The sequence below is a fragment of the Mus caroli genome, unplaced genomic scaffold (assembly GCF_978045245.1).
Source record: "Mus caroli unplaced genomic scaffold, Mus_caroli_1 scaffold_8, whole genome shotgun sequence".
Classification (NCBI taxonomy): domain Eukaryota; kingdom Metazoa; phylum Chordata; class Mammalia; order Rodentia; family Muridae; genus Mus; species Mus caroli.
The window spans coordinates 96110615-96129735 of NW_028227263.1; the positions used below are offsets into that span (position 1 = coordinate 96110615).

The following is a 19121-nucleotide window of genomic DNA, read 5'->3' on the forward strand; positions in this document are numbered from 1 at the left end:
CAAGTATGTCTCCATTTAATTTGATATTCACTGTTGATTTGTTGTAAATTGCTTTTATTATGTTTAGATTTGGGCCTTTAGTTCCTCATCTTTCCAATACATTTAACATGTAGGGGTGTTGTATTTTGTCAAATGCTTTTTCTGCATTTAAGGAAATCATTGTGTGGTGTTTTTCTTTGTGTTTGTTTATATAGTGGATTATCTTAATGGGTTTTCCTATATTGAATCAATTTTGCACACCTGTGGGGACTTCCAACTGGGGACTCTATGCAGGGACAGAGAAGCTGTTGATCTGTTGCCCTGGCTGCAGTAGATCTCCTGGGAGGTCTTCAGACTTATGGGTATTCAGTGGAGCAGTCAAGCTGTTATCTAACTGTTCTGAGTGCTGCTGATGCTCAACTGTTCTGAGTGCAGATGATGCTCAGCAGTTCAACTGCTCTGAGTTTAGCAGGGCCTCTAGGATGGGTCTGTATACAGTGTCTTCACAAGAGTAGACTATAAACAATGCTTATAGGATCCCATGTGAGTTCTTGGAACCAAACAGGTCCTTAGCAAGAGTGGTAAGTGTGCTTACTGCTGAGCCATCTTAGCCCCAGGGTTCAATGAAGAGCCACTGGAAGGACCAGCACAGAAGAGAACACAGTAAGTCACAGAGCAGCAAAGCTAGTGAGTCTATTCGGTGAGCAGGAAAGCAAAATTCACTGTGTGAGAAGGATTATGGGAAGGATCTTACCTAAGAGCCACAGGAATTTATGTGAGGCTGATATATGACCTGGATGACTTATGCTGATACCCATGGATGTCAGCTGCTAAGTGACAGAAACCAATCAAAACAACTAGAAGGGGCCAATTCTCTTTTCTGGAACCCTTTATTCCTTAACTAGCTATCCTGTTTCAATGCAGTGTCAATTTATGACTTTAGCTTTTAGTATGCCGACCTTTCTGTCTTCCCTTTTCTATTCTGAGACACTCTCATGTAGCAGGCTAGACTCAACGTGGCTAGCTGAGGCTGATAGAGGGTGCCTAGGGTGACTACTCTTGGTTATCAACTTGATTACATCAACTCCATTAACTAAATTGAAGGCACTCCAGGGAGGAATTTTTACATTGAACTTCAAGTAGGAAAATTTACTTCTAAATTTTTTTTGTAATTTACTTTTATTTTAATATTTTTTAATTATGTATTTATTTTCCTCAATTACATTTCCAATGGTATCCCAAAAGTCCCCTCTACCTTGCCCCTCCCCCATCCCCCTACCCACCTATACCCATTTTTGGCCCTAGCTTTCCCTGTACTGGGGCATATAAAGTTTACATGTCCAATGGGCCTTTCTTTCCAGTGATGGCGGCCTAGGCCATCTTTTGATACATATGCAGCTAGAGTCAAGAGCTCTAGGGTACTGGTTTGTTCATAATGTTGTTGCACCTACAGGGTTGCAGAACTCTTTAGCACCTTGGACACTTTCTCTAGCTCCTTCATTGGGGGCCCTGTGATCCATCCAATAGCTGACTGTGAGCATCCACTTATGTGTTTGCTAGGCCCCAGCCTAGTCTCACAAGAGACAGCTATATCAGGGTCACCTGAATTTTTGATCTTAGCCATTCTTACTGGTGTGAGATGGAATCTCAGGATTGTTTTGATTTGCATTTCTCTGAAGATTAAGGATGCTGAAACATTTTTCAGGTGCTTCTCAGCCATTCGGTATTCCTCAGGTGAGAATTCTTTGTTTAGCTCTGAGCCCAATTTTTTAATGGGGTTATTAGATTTTCCGCAGTCCACCTTCTTGTGTTCTTTATATATATTGGATATTAGTTCCCTATCTGATTTAGGATTGCTAAAGATCCTTTCCCAATCTGTCTGTGGCCTTTTTGACTTATTGACAGTGTCTTTTGACTTGCAGAAGCTTTGCAGATTCATGAGGTCCTATTTGTCAATACTCGATCTTACAGCACAAGCCATTGCTGTTCTATTCAGGAATTTTTCCCCTGTGCCCATATCTTCGAAGCTTTTCCCCCACTTTCTCCTCTATAAGTTTCAGTGTCTCTGGTTTTATGTGGAGTTCCTTGATCCACTAAGATTTGACCTTAGTACAAGGAGATAGGGACGGATCCATTCACATTCCTCTACCTGTTAACCACCAGTTGTGCCAGCACCATTTGTTGAAAATGCTGTCTTTTTTCCACCGGATGGTTTTAGCGCCCTTGTGGAAGATCAAGTGACCATAAGTGTGTGGCTTCATTTCTGGGTCTTCAATTCTATTCCATTGTTCTACTTGTCTGTCACTATAACAGTACCATGCTGTTTTTATCACAATTGCTCTGTAGTAAACCTTTAGGTCAGGCATGGTGATTCTTTTGTAGAAGGATCTGATGGTGTTTTGGATTTCTTCAGGATCTGTTGTTATGTCTCCCTTTTCATTTCTGATTTTGTTAATTAGCATGCTGTCCCTGTGCCCGCTAGTGAGTCTAGCTAAGGGTTTATCTATCTTGTTGATTTTCTCAAAGAACCAGCTCCTCCTTTGGTTGATTCTTTGAACAGTTCTTCTTGTTTCCACTTGGTTGATTTCACCCCTGAGTTTGATTATTTCCTGCCTTCTACTCCTCTTGGGTGAATTTGCATCCTTTTTTTCTAGAGCTATTAGGTGTGTTGTCAAGCTGCTAGTATGTGCTCCTCTCTCTAGTTTCTTTTGGGAGGCACTCAGAGCTTTGAGTTTCCCTCTTAGAAATGCTTTCATTGTGTCCCATAGGTTTGGGCATGTTGTGGCTTCATTTTCATTAAACTCTAATAAGCCTTTAATTTCTTTCTTTATTCCTTCCTTGACCAAGGTATCACTGAGAAGAGTGTTGTTCATTTTCCACGTGAATGTTGGCTTTCTACTATTTATGTTGTTATTGAAGATCATCCTTAGTCCATGGTGGTCTGATAGGATTCATGGGACAATTTCAATATTTCTGTATCTGTTGTGGCCTGTTTTGTGACCAATTATATGGTCAATTTTGGAGAAGGTCCCGTGAGGTGCTGAGTAGAAGGTATATCCTTTGGTTTTAGGACAAAATGTTCTGTAGATATCTGTTAAGTCCATTTGTTTCATCACTTCTGTTAGTTTCACCGTGTCCCTGTTTAGTTTCTGTTTCCACGATGTGTCCATTGATGAAAGTGGTGTGTTGAAGTCTCCCACCATTATTGTGTGCGGTACAATGTGTGCTTGGAGCTTTACTAAAGTGTCTCTAATGAATGTGGTTGCCCTTGCATTTGGAGCATAGATATTCAGAATTGAGAGTTCCTCTTGGAGGATTTTGTAATTTTCATTTTATTTATTTCATGTGCATTGGTGATTTGCCTGTATCAATGTCTGTTGTGAGAGTGTCTGATTCTTCTGGAATTGAAGATATAGAGGGTTGATGATTGTGAGCTGCCTTGTAGTTGCTGGGAATTGAAGCCAGGCCCGCTGGAAGAACAGTCAAGTGATTTAACTACAGAGTCGTGTCTTCCATGCATTTAATCCTCATCTTGAGATAAGAAGACACACCCTTATTTTAGGCCACACCCTCTGCACGTAACCTAAATAAATAGGACATGGAAGAAGGAAACTTTTGCATTTTGCTCTTGGTTGGCTGGCAAGTGTGTTCCTTCTCTGGCATCAGAGCCTATTTCTTCGGGATTACAGCTTTTACTGAAGACCAGCTGAGATACTGACAGAGAAACTTTGGATTCTTGGACTTTCCATTCAGACATCTCTGGATTAGCTGGAGAATATCCTGTAAGTAATTCTAAAAAATGCTGTGCTCATGTGTGTATGTGTGTGTTGGTGGGGTGGCTGTGGGTGGAGAGAGAGACAGAGAGAGAGGGAGAGAGAGAGAGAGAGAGAGAGAGAGAGAGAGAGAGAGAGAGAGAGAGAGAGAGAAAGAGAGAGAAAGATTCATAATATAAGTTCTGTTACTCTAGAGAACCCTCACTCATACAATGACTTTTACCTTGCATTGAATTTCCACTGGGAAGTACTTATATTTGATACCATGTCCAATGTATTAGGGGTCAGGTGGGAATATGCCCATGGTTTCTTCCATGCTAAACAAGCAATCTACCAATGGAAGGAATTACACAGAAAGCCCTAAATTAGTGTTTAGTGTTTCTAAAAATGTGAAAATGAACATCGTCTTTATTTTATATAAATCATAAAATATAGATACTAAGACAATTCAAGTCTAGAGTCATTGAGATGGCTCTGCATGTTGGCACTTGTTGCTAAGTTTGATACCCATGGTATAAAGCTAGAACCAGGTCGACCTATGAAACCAGAATATCCTACTGAATGCATGCTTCCCAGAGACACAAATTCTTCCTCTGATTAGATTGTGACAGCATCAGGGTGGGGCTCATGGATCAGCTGTTGGATTTGGTAAAGGAATTAACTCTGGTATGTAGAGAGAGGATTGAATCAGCCATGTAGCTGAGTGAATCTGCCATCTAGTTGAGTGAATCTCAGCTTTTCCTTTAAGAGTTTCATAGATACTTTTACCAAAGACTCCTCCATCTTACCAAAGATGAACTACTTCCTTCCTCTGCAACTCTACTGTCCTGTTTAAATCAAAGGTTTTGGTTTTGGGGTTTTTTGCTTGTTGGTGTTGGTTTGGTTTGCTTTGCTTTGCTTTGCTTTGGTTTGGTTTTGTTGAGACAGGGTCTCACTCTGTAGCTATGGTTGGTCAAAAAGGCTAAAAGAATGCTCTGGAATTCACCAAGATCAGCCTGCCTATGCCTCTCAAGTACATACCTGACATTCACCCAAGTTTTTAAGAAAAAACCCTGAAGTGGATGATAGAGCAAGAAATTTTGAATTACCAAAGAAAAGAAGGAGAAATTAGTCACTTATAAAAATTAATCTATAAGTGACTAAAGCTGTGTTTCTGTCTCTGGGGTTATGCCTGATGGTTACTTAACATTGCCACAGTATTACTATAGATCAAAATGTACCTACAATGTCAAGATACTCTTTAAGAATTAGGAATGTCAGGGGATAGAGAGATGGATCAGCAGTTAAGAGCACTGATTGCTCTTCCAAAGGTCCTGAGTTTGATTCCCAGCAATCACACGGTTGCTCACAACCATCTTTAATAGGATCTGATGCTCTCTTCTCATGTGTCTGAATACACCTACAATGTACTCATATAAATGAAATAAGTAAATCTTAAAAGACTTAGGGATGTGGTAAAAAAATGGTCTAAATTCCATGTTCTTAACTGAGAAAATGGGAAAGACCAATTAAACAACAACAACAAAAAAAAACCTAGCAACACCACCTGGCACCCTAGAAATTGAGGCAAGAAGATTCTGAGTTCAAGGCTAGTCTGGGCTGGAGAATGAGACCTCAGAGTAAGCAAGTTTAAAAAAATTAATAATAAAGAAATACCAAAATAATAAACAGGTATATCCCTTCGCAACTAAGACCAAAATAAAGTTCATATTGTTGTTCCACCTATAGGGTTGCAGATCCCTTCAGCTCCTTGGGTACTTTCTCTAGCTCTTCCATTGGGGGCCCTGTGATCCATCCAATAGCTGACTGTGAGCATCCACTTCTGTGTTTGCTAGGCCCTGGCATAAAAAGTTTGGAGCTGAGACGAAAGGATGGACCATCTAGAGACTGCTATACCAGGGGATCCATCCCATAATCAGCCTCCAAACAATGACACCATTGCATACACTAGCAAGATTTTGCTGAAAGGACCCTGATATAGCTGTCTCTTGTGAGGCTTTAGGATTCTATTCTCTAAGTTGGAGAATTTTTTTTTATTATTTTTTATTTTTTTTGCTGTTGTTAATTTATTCAGCCCCATGAATTGAGGCACAGATATGACAAGTGTGGTCTTGGATATGGACATATATTTATGGATTTGACTCAACAAATCCTTTATTCTCTTACAGAATCTTTGGGAGACCTGAGCTACTTCCAACCCAAAGGACTGGGCTCCAGGATTTGCAAACATCAGCTGTCAGCTCCTTGCCTAGCCCAAGGAATCCTTTGCCACAATGTCCTGTGTGCACTATAAATTTTCCTCTAAACTCAGCTACAACACCATCACCTTTGATGGGCTCCATATCTCCCTCTTCTACTTAAAGAAGCAGATTATGGGGAGAGAAAAGCTGAAAACTGCCAATAGTGATCTGCAGATCACCAATGCAGAGACGGAAGAAGAATATACTGATGATAATGCGCTCATCCCTAAGAATTCATCTGTGATTGTCAGAAGAATTCCTGTTGTAGGTGTGAAGTCTAAAAGCAAGACATATCAAATGAGTCACACTAAACCAGTAATGGGAACTACAAAAGCAGTTAATGACTCTTCTGCATCTATTTCTCTGGCCCAGCTTATAAAGACTGCCAATCTGACTGAGGCCAATGCTTCTGAGGAAGACAAAATTAAAGCAATGATGATACAATCTGGCCGTTTATATAACCCAATCGATGACATGAAGAAAACTCCAGTAGGCTTACCACCTCCATCTTACACCTGCTTTCGTTGTGGTAAACCTGGTCATTATATTAATAATTGCCCAACAAATGGGAATAAGAACTTTGAATCTCGTCCTAGGATCAGAAAGAGCACTGGAATTCCTACAAGTTTTATGATGGAAGTGAAAGATCCTAATATGAAAGGTGCAATGCTTACAAAAACTGGGCAATATGCAATACCGACTATAAATGCAGAGGCCTATGCAATTGGGAAGAAAGAGAAACCACCCTTCTTACCAGAGGAACCATCATCATCATCTTCAGAAGAAGCTGATCCTGTCCCAGATGAGCTCTTGTGCCTCATCTGCAAAGACACTATGACTGATGCTGCTATCATCCCCTGCTGTGGAAACAGTTACTGTGATGACTGTATAAGAACAGCACTTCTGGAGTCAGATGAACATACATGTCCAACATGTCATCAAAATGATGTTTCTCCTGATGCTTTAGTTGCCAACAAGGTTTTACGACAGGCTGTTAATAACTTTAAAAATCAAACTGACTATACAAAGAGACTCGGAAAACAGGTAACTCCGTCCCCACCCCCACCATCTCCACCAAGTGCACTCATTCAGCAGAACCTGCAGCCTCCTATGAAATCTCCCACATCAAGACAGCAGGATCCTCTGAAGATTCCAGTGACATCGTCCTCAGCTCACCCAACTACTTCTGTAACCTCATTAGCTTCAAAGTCATCTTCCTTGGCTCCTTCTGTGCCTGGAAAGCCATCTTCTGCCCCAGCTCCCGTGCCTGATACAACTGCAAGAGTATCTATATCAGACCATTCAGAAAAATCAGATGGACCCTTTCGGGATTCAGATAACAAATTATTACCAGCTGCCACCCTTACATCAGAACATTCAAAGGAAGCCTCTTCAATTGCTGTTACTGCTCTTGTGGAAGAAAAGCGTGGCCAGGTGCCAGTCCTTGAAACTCCACCTTTGTTGGGACAGTCATTATTACATGAACAGTTTATCCCCACAACTGGTCCAGTAAGAATAAATGCTGCTCATCCAAGTGGTGGTCAACCAGGTTGGGAACATTCCAACAAGCTTGGGAAGCTAGTTTCTCCACCACAGCAAATGAGAAGTGAAGAGAGACGCTGTTACCGAGGAATAAAACGTGGGCGAGGCTACACTGAACCATCACAGAGCAGTCAAGGCCCACCACGACCAGCAACTCCAGTCTTTATGTCTATTCCACCACCTCTTTTGCAACCGTCTCCTCCACATATGCTTCCTCTTCCTCCAGGTGTACCTGCCCCACGGTTTCCTCCTCGGTTTCCTCCTGGCCAGCCTCCACCAGCAGGATATAGTGTCTCTCCTCCAGGATTCCCACCAGCTCCTGCCAATATATCAACAGCTTGGGTTCCATCAGGAGTTCACACTGCCCATTCAAATACCATCCCCACAACACAAGCACCTCTTTTATCCAGGGAAGAATTCTATAGAGAGCAAAAACGACTAAAGGAAGAGTCTAAATTTCCCTATAGTGGGTCATCTTATTCAAGAAGTTCATACACTGACTCAAAGTCAAGGTCTGGCTCAACACATTCAAGCTCTTACTCTCAGTCCTTCAGCAGCTCACACTCTCACTCTTCTTCACAATCATCCCCATCTTCCAGAAGAGGCAGAGGCAAGATCTGCAGTGACCGTTCATGGTCCAGATCTCATGGATATCACAGATCTATGTCAAAGTCCTCTCCCTATAGAGGATATCACTCAAGGTCCAGATCTCCTCCAGCATTTAGGGGACAGTCTCCCACTAAACTCGATGTACCTCAAGAAGAGATAGAACGCTACCAGGAATGGGAGAGGAAATACTACCAGTGGTATGAGACTAGGCAAAGGGCAAGAAGTAGGAACACAACCTAGACCCTAGGCCAATAGAGAGGACTTTTCTTCAGAGACTCTTACCTCCTAATATCAGTAATTCACCCTTCACAGGAGGGCACAGAGACTATGCTGCTGGACAAAGTCATAGAAATAGAAATCTAGGTGGCAACTATCCAGTAAAGCTTTCAACAAGAGACAGTCACATTCCAAAAGATAATCCAAAATCGACAGAGAAGAAGAGTCAAAATGTTCCTGTAGACAGCAAAGGAAACAAGAATATGTTGGACATCAGTGGGAGGAGAGGCCCTTGGGGCTGTACTGTCATAGAGACAGGAGGAGGGGTGGTAAGATAGTGGGTTCCTGGAGGGGAGACCTGGAAAGGGGAATGCATTTGAAATGTAAATAAAGTAAATACCCAATTCCAGCACCTGTTTTCCTGTGTTTGTCTGTATTTCTTTCCATGAGTTATTGATAATCCTCCTAAAGCACTCTACTATATACATGAGATAGGATTTTTAGACAGATTCTGGTTTTCCAGGTGTGTGGATGTATTCAGGGCTTGCTGTGGTGGGAGAACTGTGTTCTGATGATGCCCATGTATGTATTTTGGCTTCTGTTGCTTACTTTCTTGACCTTGCCTTTTACCACATGGATATCCCTGGTGTTTGTTGGTCTGTGTGACTGTCTGGGGTCCACCTCTTTTGTCCCTGGGTTGCTTCAGGTCTCCTGGTTGGACCACAACCCTGGCTGTAGCAGACCACTTGTGGGGCCTTCCAACTGGGGACTCCACACAGGGACAGAGAAGCTGTTGATCTGTTGCCCTGGCTGCAGTAGATCTCCTGGGAGGTCTTCAGACTATTGGGTCTTCAGTGGAGCAGTCAAGCTGTTGTCCAACTGCTGTGAATTCAGCTAATCCTCAACTGCTCTGAGTGCAGGGGGTCCTCAGCAGTTCAACTGCTCTGAGGTCCCTCTAGGATGGGTCTGTATATGGTGTCTTCACAAGAGTAGACTATAGTCAATGCTTATAGGATCCCATGTGAGTTCTTGGAACCAAACAGGTCCTTAGCAAGAGTGGTAAGTGTGCTTACTGCTGAGCCATCTCAGCCCCAGGGTTCAATGAAGAGCCACTGGAAGGACCAGCACAGAAGAGAACACAGTAAGTCACAGATCAGCAAAGCTAGTGAGTCTATTCGGTGAGCAGAAAAGCGTATTGCAATGTGTGAGAAGGATTATGGGAAGGATCTTACCTAAGAGCCACAGGAATTTATGTGAGGCTGATATATGACCTGGGTGACTTATGCTGATACCCATGGATGTCAGCTGCTAAGTGACAGAAACCAATCCAAACAACTAGAAGGGGCCAATTCTCTTTTCTGGAACCCTTTATTCCTTAACTAGCTATCCTGTTTCAATGCAGTGTCAATTTATGACTTTAGCTTTTAGTATGCCGAGCTTCCTGTCTTCCCTTTTCTCCTCTGAGACACTCTCATGTAGCAGGCTAGACTCAACTTAGCTAGCTGAGGCTGATAGAGGGTGCCTAGGATGACTACTCTTGGTTATCAACTTGATTACATCAACTCCATTAACTAAATTGAGGGCACACCTGGGAGGAATTTTTACATTGAACTTGAAGTAGGAAAATACACTTCAATTTTTTTTTTTGTAATTTTATTTTAATATTTTTTGAATTACGTATTTATTTTCCTCAATTACATTTCCAATGGTATCCCAAAAGTCCCCCCTACCCTACCCACCTATTCCCACTTTTTGGCCCTGGCGTTCCCTGTACTGGGGCATATAAAGTTTGTGTGTCCAATGGGCCTCTCTTTCCAGTGATGGCCGACTAGGCCATCTTTTGATACATATGCAGCTAGACTCAAGAGCTCTGGGGTACTGGTTCGTTCATAATGTTGTTGCCCCTACGGGGTGGCAGATCTCCTTAGCACCTTGGACATTTTCTCTAGCTCCTCCATTGGGGGCCCTGTGATCCATCCAATAGCTGACTGTGAGCATCCAATTATGTGTTTGCCTGGCCCCGGCCTAGTCTCACAAGAGACACCTGTATCAGGGTCACCTGAATTGTTGATCTTAGCCATTCTTACTGGTGTGAGATGGAATCTCAGGGTTGTTTTGATTTGCATTTCTCTGATGATTAAGGATGCTGAAACATTTTTCAGGTGCTTCTCAGCCATTCGGTATTCCTCCGGTGAGAATTCTTTGTTTAGCTCTGAGCCCCATTTTTTAAATGGGGTTATTTGATTTTCTGCAGTCCACCTTCTTGTGTTCTTTATATATATTGGATATTAGTCCCCTATCTGATTTAGGATTGGTAAAGATCCTTTCCCAATCTGTCTGTGGCCTTTTTGTCTTGTTGAGAGTGTCTTTTGACTAGCTGAAGCTTTGCAGTTTCATGAGGTCCTATTTGTCAATACTCGATCTTACAGCACAAGCCATTGCTGTTCTATTCAGGAATTTTTCCCCTGTGCCCATATCTTCGAAGCTTTTCCCCACTTTCTCCTCTATAAGTTTCAGTGTCTCTGGTTTTATGTGGAGTTCCTTGATCCACTTAGATTTGACCTTAGTACAAGGAGATAGGGATGGATCCATTCACATTCTTCTACATGATAACCACCAGTTGTGCCAGCACCATTTGTTGAAAATGCTGTCTTTCTTCCACCGGATGGTTTTAGCTCCCTGGTCGAAGATCAAGTGACCTTAGGTGTGTGGGTTCATCTCTGGGTCTTCAATTCTATTCCATTGGTCTACTTGTCTGTCGCTATAACAGTACCATGCAGTTTTTCTCACAATTGCTCTGTAGTACAGCTTTAGGTCAGGCATGGTGATTCCACCAGAGGTTCTTTTATCCTTGAGAAGAGTTTTTTGCTATCCTTGGTTTTTTGTTATTCCAGATGAATCTGCCGATTGCTCTTTCTAGATCGTTGAAGAATTGAGTTGGAATTTTGACGGGGATTACATTGAATCTGTAGATTGCTTTTGGCAAGATAGCCATTTTTACAATATTGATCCTGCCAATCCATGAGCATGGGAGATCTTTCCATCTTCTTAGATCTTCTTTGATTTCTTTCATCAGAGACTTGAAGTTCTTATCATACAGATCTTTCACTTCCTTAGTTAGAGTCACGCCCTGATATTTTATATTATTTGTGACTATTGAGAAGGGTGTTGTTTCCCTAATTTCTTCCTCAGCCTGTTTGTTCTTTGTGTAGAGAAAGGCCATTGACTTGTTTGAGTTAATTTTATATCCAGCTACTTCACCGAAGCTGTTTATCAGGTTTAGGAGTTCTCTGGTGGAAATTTTAGGGTCACTGATATATACTATCATATCATCTGCAAAAAGTGATATTTTGACTTCATCTTTTCCAATTTGTATCCCCTTGACCTCCTTTTGTTGTCGAATTGCTCTGGCTAGGACTTTGAGTACAATGTTGAAGAGGTAGGGAGAAAGTGGGATGCCTTGTCTAGTCCCTGATTTTAGTGGGATTGCTTCCAGCTTCTCACCATTTACTTTGATGTTGGCTACTGGTTTGCTCTAGATTGCTTTTATCATGTTTAGGTAAGGGCCTTGACTTCCTGATCTTTCCAAGACTTTTATCATGAATGGGTGTTGGATCTTGTCTAATGCTTTTTCCGCATCTAAGGAGATGATCCTGTGGTTTTTGATTTTGAGTTTGCTTATATAATGGATTACGTGGATGGATTTCCGTATATTAAACCATCCCTGCATCCCTGGAATAAAACCTACTTGGTCAGGATGGATGATGGTTTTAATGTGTTCTTGGATTCGGTTAGCTAGAATTTTATTGAGTATTTCTGCATCGATATTCATAAGGGAAATTGGTCTGAAGTTCTCTATCTCTGTTGGAACTTTCTGTGGTTTAGGTATCAGAGTAATTGTGGCTTCATAGAATGAGTTGGGTAGAGTACCTTCTACTTCTATTTTGTGGACTAGATTGTGCAGAACTGGAATTAGGTCTTCTTTGAAGGTCTGATAGAACTCTGCACTAAACCCATCTGGTCCTGGGCTTTTTTTGGCTGGGAGACTATTAATGACTGCTTCTATTTCTTTAGGGGATATGGGACTGTTTAGATCGTTAACTTGATCCTGATTTAACTTTGGTACCTGGTATCTGTCTAGAAATTTGTCCATTTCGTCCAGGTTTTCCAGTTTTCTTGAGTTTAGCCTTTTGTAGAAGGATCTGATGGTGTTTTGGATTTCTTCAGGATCTGTTGTTATGTCTCCCTTTTCATTTCTGATTTTGTTAATTAGGATGCTGTCCCTGTGCCCGCTAGTGAGTCTAGCTAAGGGTTTATCTATCTTGTTGATTTTCTCAAAGAACCAGCTCCTCCTTTGGTTGATTCTTTGAACAGTTCTTCTTGTTTCCACTTGGTTGATTTCACCCCTGAGTTTGATTATTTCCTGCCTTCTACTCCTCTTGGGTGAATTTGCATCCTTTTTTTCTAGAGCTATTAGGTGTGTTGTCAAGCTGCTAGTATGTGCTCCTCTCTCTAGTTTCTTTTGGGAGGCACTCAGAGCTTTGAGTTTCCCTCTTAGAAATGCTTTCATTGTGTCCCATAGGTTTGGGCATGTTGTGGCTTCATTTTCATTAAACTCTAATAAGCCTTTAATTTCTTTCTTTATTCCTTCCTTGACCAAGGTATCACTGAGAAGAGTGTTGTTCATTTTCCACGTGAATGTTGGCTTTCTACTATTTATGTTGTTATTGAAGATCATCCTTAGTCCATGGTGGTCTGATAGGATTCATGGGACAATTTCAATATTTCTGTATCTGTTGTGGCCTGTTTTGTGACCAATTATATGGTCAATTTTGGAGAAGGTCCCGTGAGGTGCTGAGTAGAAGGTATATCCTTTGGTTTTAGGACAAAATGTTCTGTAGATATCTGTTAAGTCCATTTGTTTCATCACTTCTGTTAGTTTCACCGTGTCCCTGTTTAGTTTCTGTTTCCACGATGTGTCCATTGATGAAAGTGGTGTGTTGAAGTCTCCCACCATTATTGTGTGCGGTACAATGTGTGCTTGGAGCTTTACTAAAGTGTCTCTAATGAATGTGGTTGCCCTTGCATTTGGAGCATAGATATTCAGAATTGAGAGTTCCTCTTGGAGGATTTTGTAATTTTCATTTTATTTATTTCATGTGCATTGGTGATTTGCCTGTATCAATGTCTGTTGTGAGAGTGTCTGATTCTTCTGGAATTGAAGATATAGAGGGTTGATGATTGTGAGCTGCCTTGTAGTTCCTGGGAATTGAAGCCAGGCCCGCTGGAAGAACAGTCAAGTGATTTAACTACAGAGTCGTGTCTTCCATGCAATTAATCCTCATCTTGAGATAAGAAGACACACCCTTATTTTAGGCCACACCCTCTGCACGTAACCTAAATAAATAGGACATGGAAGAAGGAAACTTTTGCATTTTGCTCTTGGTTGGCTGGCAAGTGTGTTCCTTCTCTGGCATCAGAGCCTATTTCTTCGGGATTACAGCTTTTACTGAAGACCAGCTGAGATACTGACGGAGAAACTTTGGATTCTTGGACTTTCCATTCAGACATCTCTGGATTAGCTGGAGAATATCCTGTAAGTAATTCTAAAAAATGCTGTGCTCATGTGTGTATGTGTGTGTTGGTGGGGTGGCTGTGGGTGGAGAGAGAGACAAAGAGACAGGGAGAGAGAGAGAGAGAGAGAGAGAGAGAGAGAGAGAGAGAGAGAGAGAGAGAGAGAGAGAGAGATTCATAATATAAGTTCTGTTACTCTAGAGAACCCTCACTCATACAATGACTTTTACCTTGCATTGAATTTCCACTGGGAAGTACTTATATTTGATACCATGTCCAATGTATTAGGGGTCAGGTGGGAATATGCCCATGGTTTCTTCCATGCTAAACAAGCAATCTACCAATGGAAGGAATTACACAGAAAGCCCTAAATTAGTGTTTAGTGTTTCTAAAAATGTGAAAATGAACATCGTCTTTATTTTATATAAATCATAAAATATAGATACTAAGACAATTCAAGTCTAGAGTCATTGAGATGGCTCTGCATGTTGGCACTTGTTGCTAAGTTTGATACCCATGGTATAAAGCTAGAACCAGGTCGACCTATGAAACCAGAATATCCTACTGAATGCATGCTTCCCAGAGACACAAATTCTTCCTCTGATTAGATTGTGACAGCATCAGGGTGGGGCTCATGGATCAGCTGTTGGATTTGGTAAAGGAATTAACTCTGGTATGTAGAGAGAGGATTGAATCAGCCATGTAGCTGAGTGAATCTGCCATCTAGTTGAGTGAATCTCAGCTTTTCCTTTAAGAGTTTCATAGATACTTTTACCAAAGACTCCTCCATCTTACCAAAGATGAACTACTTCCTTCCTCTGCAACTCTACTGTCCTGTTTAAATCAAAGGTCTTGGTTTTGGGGTTTTTTGCTTGTTGGTGTTGGTTTGGTTTGGTTTGGTTTGGTTTGGTTTGGTTTGGTTTGGTTTGCTTTGGTTTGGTTTTGTTGAGACAGGGTCTCACTCTGTAGCTATGGTTGGTCAAAAAGGCTAAAAGAATGCTCTGGAATTCACCAAGATCAGCCTGCCTATGCCTCTCAAGTACATACCTGACATTCACCCAAGTTTTTAAGAAAAAACCCTGAAGTGGATGATAGAGCAAGAAATTTTGAATTACCAAAGAAAAGAAGGAGAAATTAGTCACTTATAAAAATTAATCTATAAGTGACTAAAGCTGTGTTTCTGTCTCTGGGGTTATGCCTGATGGTTACTTAACATTGCCACAGTATTACTATAGATCAAAATGTACCTACAATGTCAAGATACTCTTTAAGAATTAGGAATGTCAGGGGATGGAGAGATGGATCAGCAGTTAAGAGCACTGATTGCTCTTCCAAAGGTCCTGAGTTTGATTCCCAGCAATCACACGGTTGCTCACAACCATCTTTAATAGGATCTGATGCTCTCTTCTCATGTGTCTGAATACACCTACAATGTACTCATATAAATGAAATAAGTAAATCTTAAAAGACTTAGGGATGTGGTAAAAAAAATGGTCTAAATTCCATGTTCTTAACTGAGAAAATGGGAAAGACCAATTAAACAAACAAACAAAAAAAAAACCTAGCAACACCACCTGGCACCCTAGAAATTGAGGCAAGAAGATTCTGAGTTCAAGGCTAGTCTGGGCTGGAGAATGAGACCTCAGAATAAGCAAGTTTAAAAAAATTAATAATAAAGAAATACCAAAATAATAAACAGGTATATCCCTTCGCAACTAAGACCAAAATAAAGTTCATATTGTTGTTCCACCTATAGGGTTGCAGATCCCTTCAGCTCCTTGGGTACTTTCTCTAGCTCTTCCATTGGGGGCCCTGTGATCCATCCAATAGCTGACTGTGAGCATCCACTTCTGTGTTTGCTAGGCCCTGGCATAAAAAGTTTGGAGCTGAGACGAAAGGATGGACCATCTAGAGACTGCCATACCAGGGGATCCATCCCATAATCAGCCTCCAAACGATGACACCATTGCATACACTAGCAAGATTTTGCTGAAAGGACCCTGATATAGCTGTCTCTTGTGAGGCTTTAGGATTCTATTCTCTAAGTTGGAGAATTTTTTTTTATTATTTTTTATTTTTTTTGCTGTTGTTAATTTATTCAGCCCCATGAATTGAGGCACAGATATGACAAGTGTGGTCTTGGATATGGACATATATTTATGGATTTAATCTACAATGACTCAACAAATCCTTTATTCTCTTACAGAATCTTTGGGAGACCTGAGCTACTTCCAACCCAAAGGACTGGGCTCCAGGATTTGCAAACATCAGCTGTCAGCTCCTTGCCTAGCCCAAGGAATCCTTTGCCACAATGTCCTGTGTGCACTATAAATTTTCCTCTAAACTCAGCTACAACACCATCACCTTTGATGGGCTCCATATCTCCCTCTTCTACTTAAAGAAGCAGATTATGGGGAGAGAAAAGCTGAAAACTGCCAATAGTGATCTGCAGATCACCAATGCAGAGACGGAAGAAGAATATACTGATGATAATGCACTCATCCCTAAGAATTCATCTGTGATTGTCAGAAGAATTCCTGTTGTAGGTGTGAAGTCTAAAAGCAAGACATATCAAATGAGTCACACTAAACCAGTAATGGGAACTACAAAAGCAGTTAATGACTCTTCTGCATCTATTTCTCTGGCCCAGCTTATAAAGACTGCCAATCTGACTGAGGCCAATGCTTCTGAGGAAGACAAAATTAAAGCAATGATGATACAATCTGGCCGTTTATATAACCCAATCGATGACATGAAGAAAACTCCAGTAGGCTTACCACCTCCATCTTACACCTGCTTTCGTTGTGGTAAACCTGGTCATTATATTAATAATTGCCCAACAAATGGGAATAAGAACTTTGAATCTCGTCCTAGGATCAGAAAGAGCACTGGAATTCCTACAAGTTTTATGATGGAAGTGAAAGATCCTAATATGAAAGGTGCAATGCTTACAAAAACTGGGCAATATGCAATACCGACTATAAATGCAGAGGCCTATGCAATTGGGAAGAAAGAGAAACCACCCTTCTTACCAGAGGAACCATCATCATCATCTTCAGAAGAAGCTGATCCTGTCCCAGATGAGCTCTTGTGCCTCATCTGCAAAGACACTATGACTGATGCTGCTATCATCCCCTGCTGTGGAAACAGTTACTGTGATGACTGTATAAGAACAGCACTTCTGGAGTCAGATGAACATACATGTCCAACATGTCATCAAAATGATGTTTCTCCTGATGCTTTAGTTGCCAACAAGGTTTTACGACAGGCTGTTAATAACTTTAAAAATCAAACTGACTATACAAAGAGACTCGGAAAACAGGTAACTCCGTCCCCACCCCCACCATCTCCACCAAGTGCACTCATTCAGCAGAACCTGCAGCCTCCTATGAAATCTCCCACATCAAGACAGCAGGATCCTCTGAAGATTCCAGTGACATCGTCCTCAGCTCACCCAACTACTTCTGTAACCTCATTAGCTTCAAAGTCATCTTCCTTGGCTCCTTCTGTGCCTGGAAAGCCATCTTCTGCCCCAGCTCCCGTGCCTGATACAACTGCAAGAGTATCTATATCAGACCATTCAGAAAAATCAGATGGACCCTTTCGGGATTCAGATAACAAATTATTACCAGCTGCCACCCTTACATCAGAACATTCAAAGGAAGCCTCTTCAATTGCTGTTACTGCTCTTGTGGAAGAAAAGCGTGGCCAGGTGCCAGTCCTTGAAACTCCACCTTTGTTGGGACAGTCATTATTACATGAACAGTTTATCCCCACAACTGGTCCAGTAAGAATAAATGCTGCTCATCCAAGTGGTGGTCAACCAGGTTGGGAACATTCCAACAAGCTTGGGAAGCTAGTTTCTCCACCACAGCAAATGAGAAGTGAAGAGAGACGCTGTTACCGAGGAATAAAACGTGGGCGAGGTTACACTGAACCATCACAGAGCAGTCAAGGCCCACCACGACCAGCAACTCCAGTCTTTATGTCTATTCCACCACCTCTTTTGCAACCGTCTCCTCCACATATGCTTCCTCTTCCTCCAGGTGTACCTGCCCCACGGTTTCCTCCTCGGTTTCCTCCTGGCCAGCCTCCACCAGCAGGATATAGTGTCTCTCCTCCAGGATTCCCACCAGCTCCTGCCAATATATCAACAGCTTGGGTTCCATCAGGAGTTCACACTGCCCATTCAAATACCATCCCCACAACACAAGCACCTCTTTTATCCAGGGAAGAATTCTATAGAGAGCAAAAACGACTAAAGGAAGAGTCTAAATTTCCCTATAGTGGGTCATCTTATTCAAGAAGTTCATACACTGACTCAAAGTCAAGGTCTGGCTCAACACATTCAAGCTCTTACTCTCAGTCCTTCAGCAGCTCACACTCTCACTCTTCTTCACAATCATCCCCATCTTCCAGAAGAGGCAGAGGCAAGATCTGCAGTGACCGTTCATGGTCCAGATCTCATGGATATCACAGATCTATGTCAAAGTCCTCTCCCTATAGAGGATATCACTCAAGGTCCAGATCTCCTCCAGCATTTAGGGGACAGTCTCCCACTAAACTCGATGTACCTCAAGAAGAGATAGAACACTACCAGGAATGGGAGAGGAAATACTACCAGTGGTATGAGACTAGGCAAAGGGCAAGAAGTAGGAACACAACCTAGACCCTAGGCCAATAGAGAGGACTTTTCTTCAGAGACTCTTACCTCCTAATATCAGTAATTCACCCTTCACAGGAGGGCACAGAGACTATGCTGCTGGACAAAGTCATAGAAATAGAAATCTAGGTGGCAACTATCCAGTAAAGCTTTCAACAAGAGACAGTCACATTCCAAAAGATAATCCAAAATCGACAGAGAAGAAGAGTCAAAATGTTCCTGTAGACAGCAAAGGAAACAAGAATATGTTGGACATCAGTGGGAGGAGAGGCCCTTGGGGCTGTACTGTCATAGAGACAGGAGGAGGGGTGGTAAGATAGTGGGTTCCTGGAGGGGAGACCTGGAAAGGGGAATGCATTTGAAATGTAAATAAAGTAAATACCCAATTCCAGCACCTGTTTTCCTGTGTTTGTCTGTATTTCTTTCCATGAGTTATTGATAATCCTCCTAAAGCACTCTACTATATACATGAGATAGGATTTTTAGACAGATTCTGGTTTTCCAGGTGTGTGGATGTATTCAGGG

At 41.7% G+C, this 19121-nt stretch overlaps 2 pseudogenes; both read left to right on the forward strand.

Moving 5' to 3' along the window:
• The first annotated feature begins 6025 nt into the window (after window positions 1-6025).
• LOC147003236 (E3 ubiquitin-protein ligase RBBP6 pseudogene) lies at window positions 6026-8697 on the forward strand (annotated as a pseudogene).
• A 7547-nt stretch (window positions 8698-16244) lies between these two features.
• Window positions 16245-18916, forward strand: LOC147003237 (E3 ubiquitin-protein ligase RBBP6 pseudogene; annotated as a pseudogene).
• The last annotated feature ends 205 nt before the right edge of the window (window positions 18917-19121 follow it).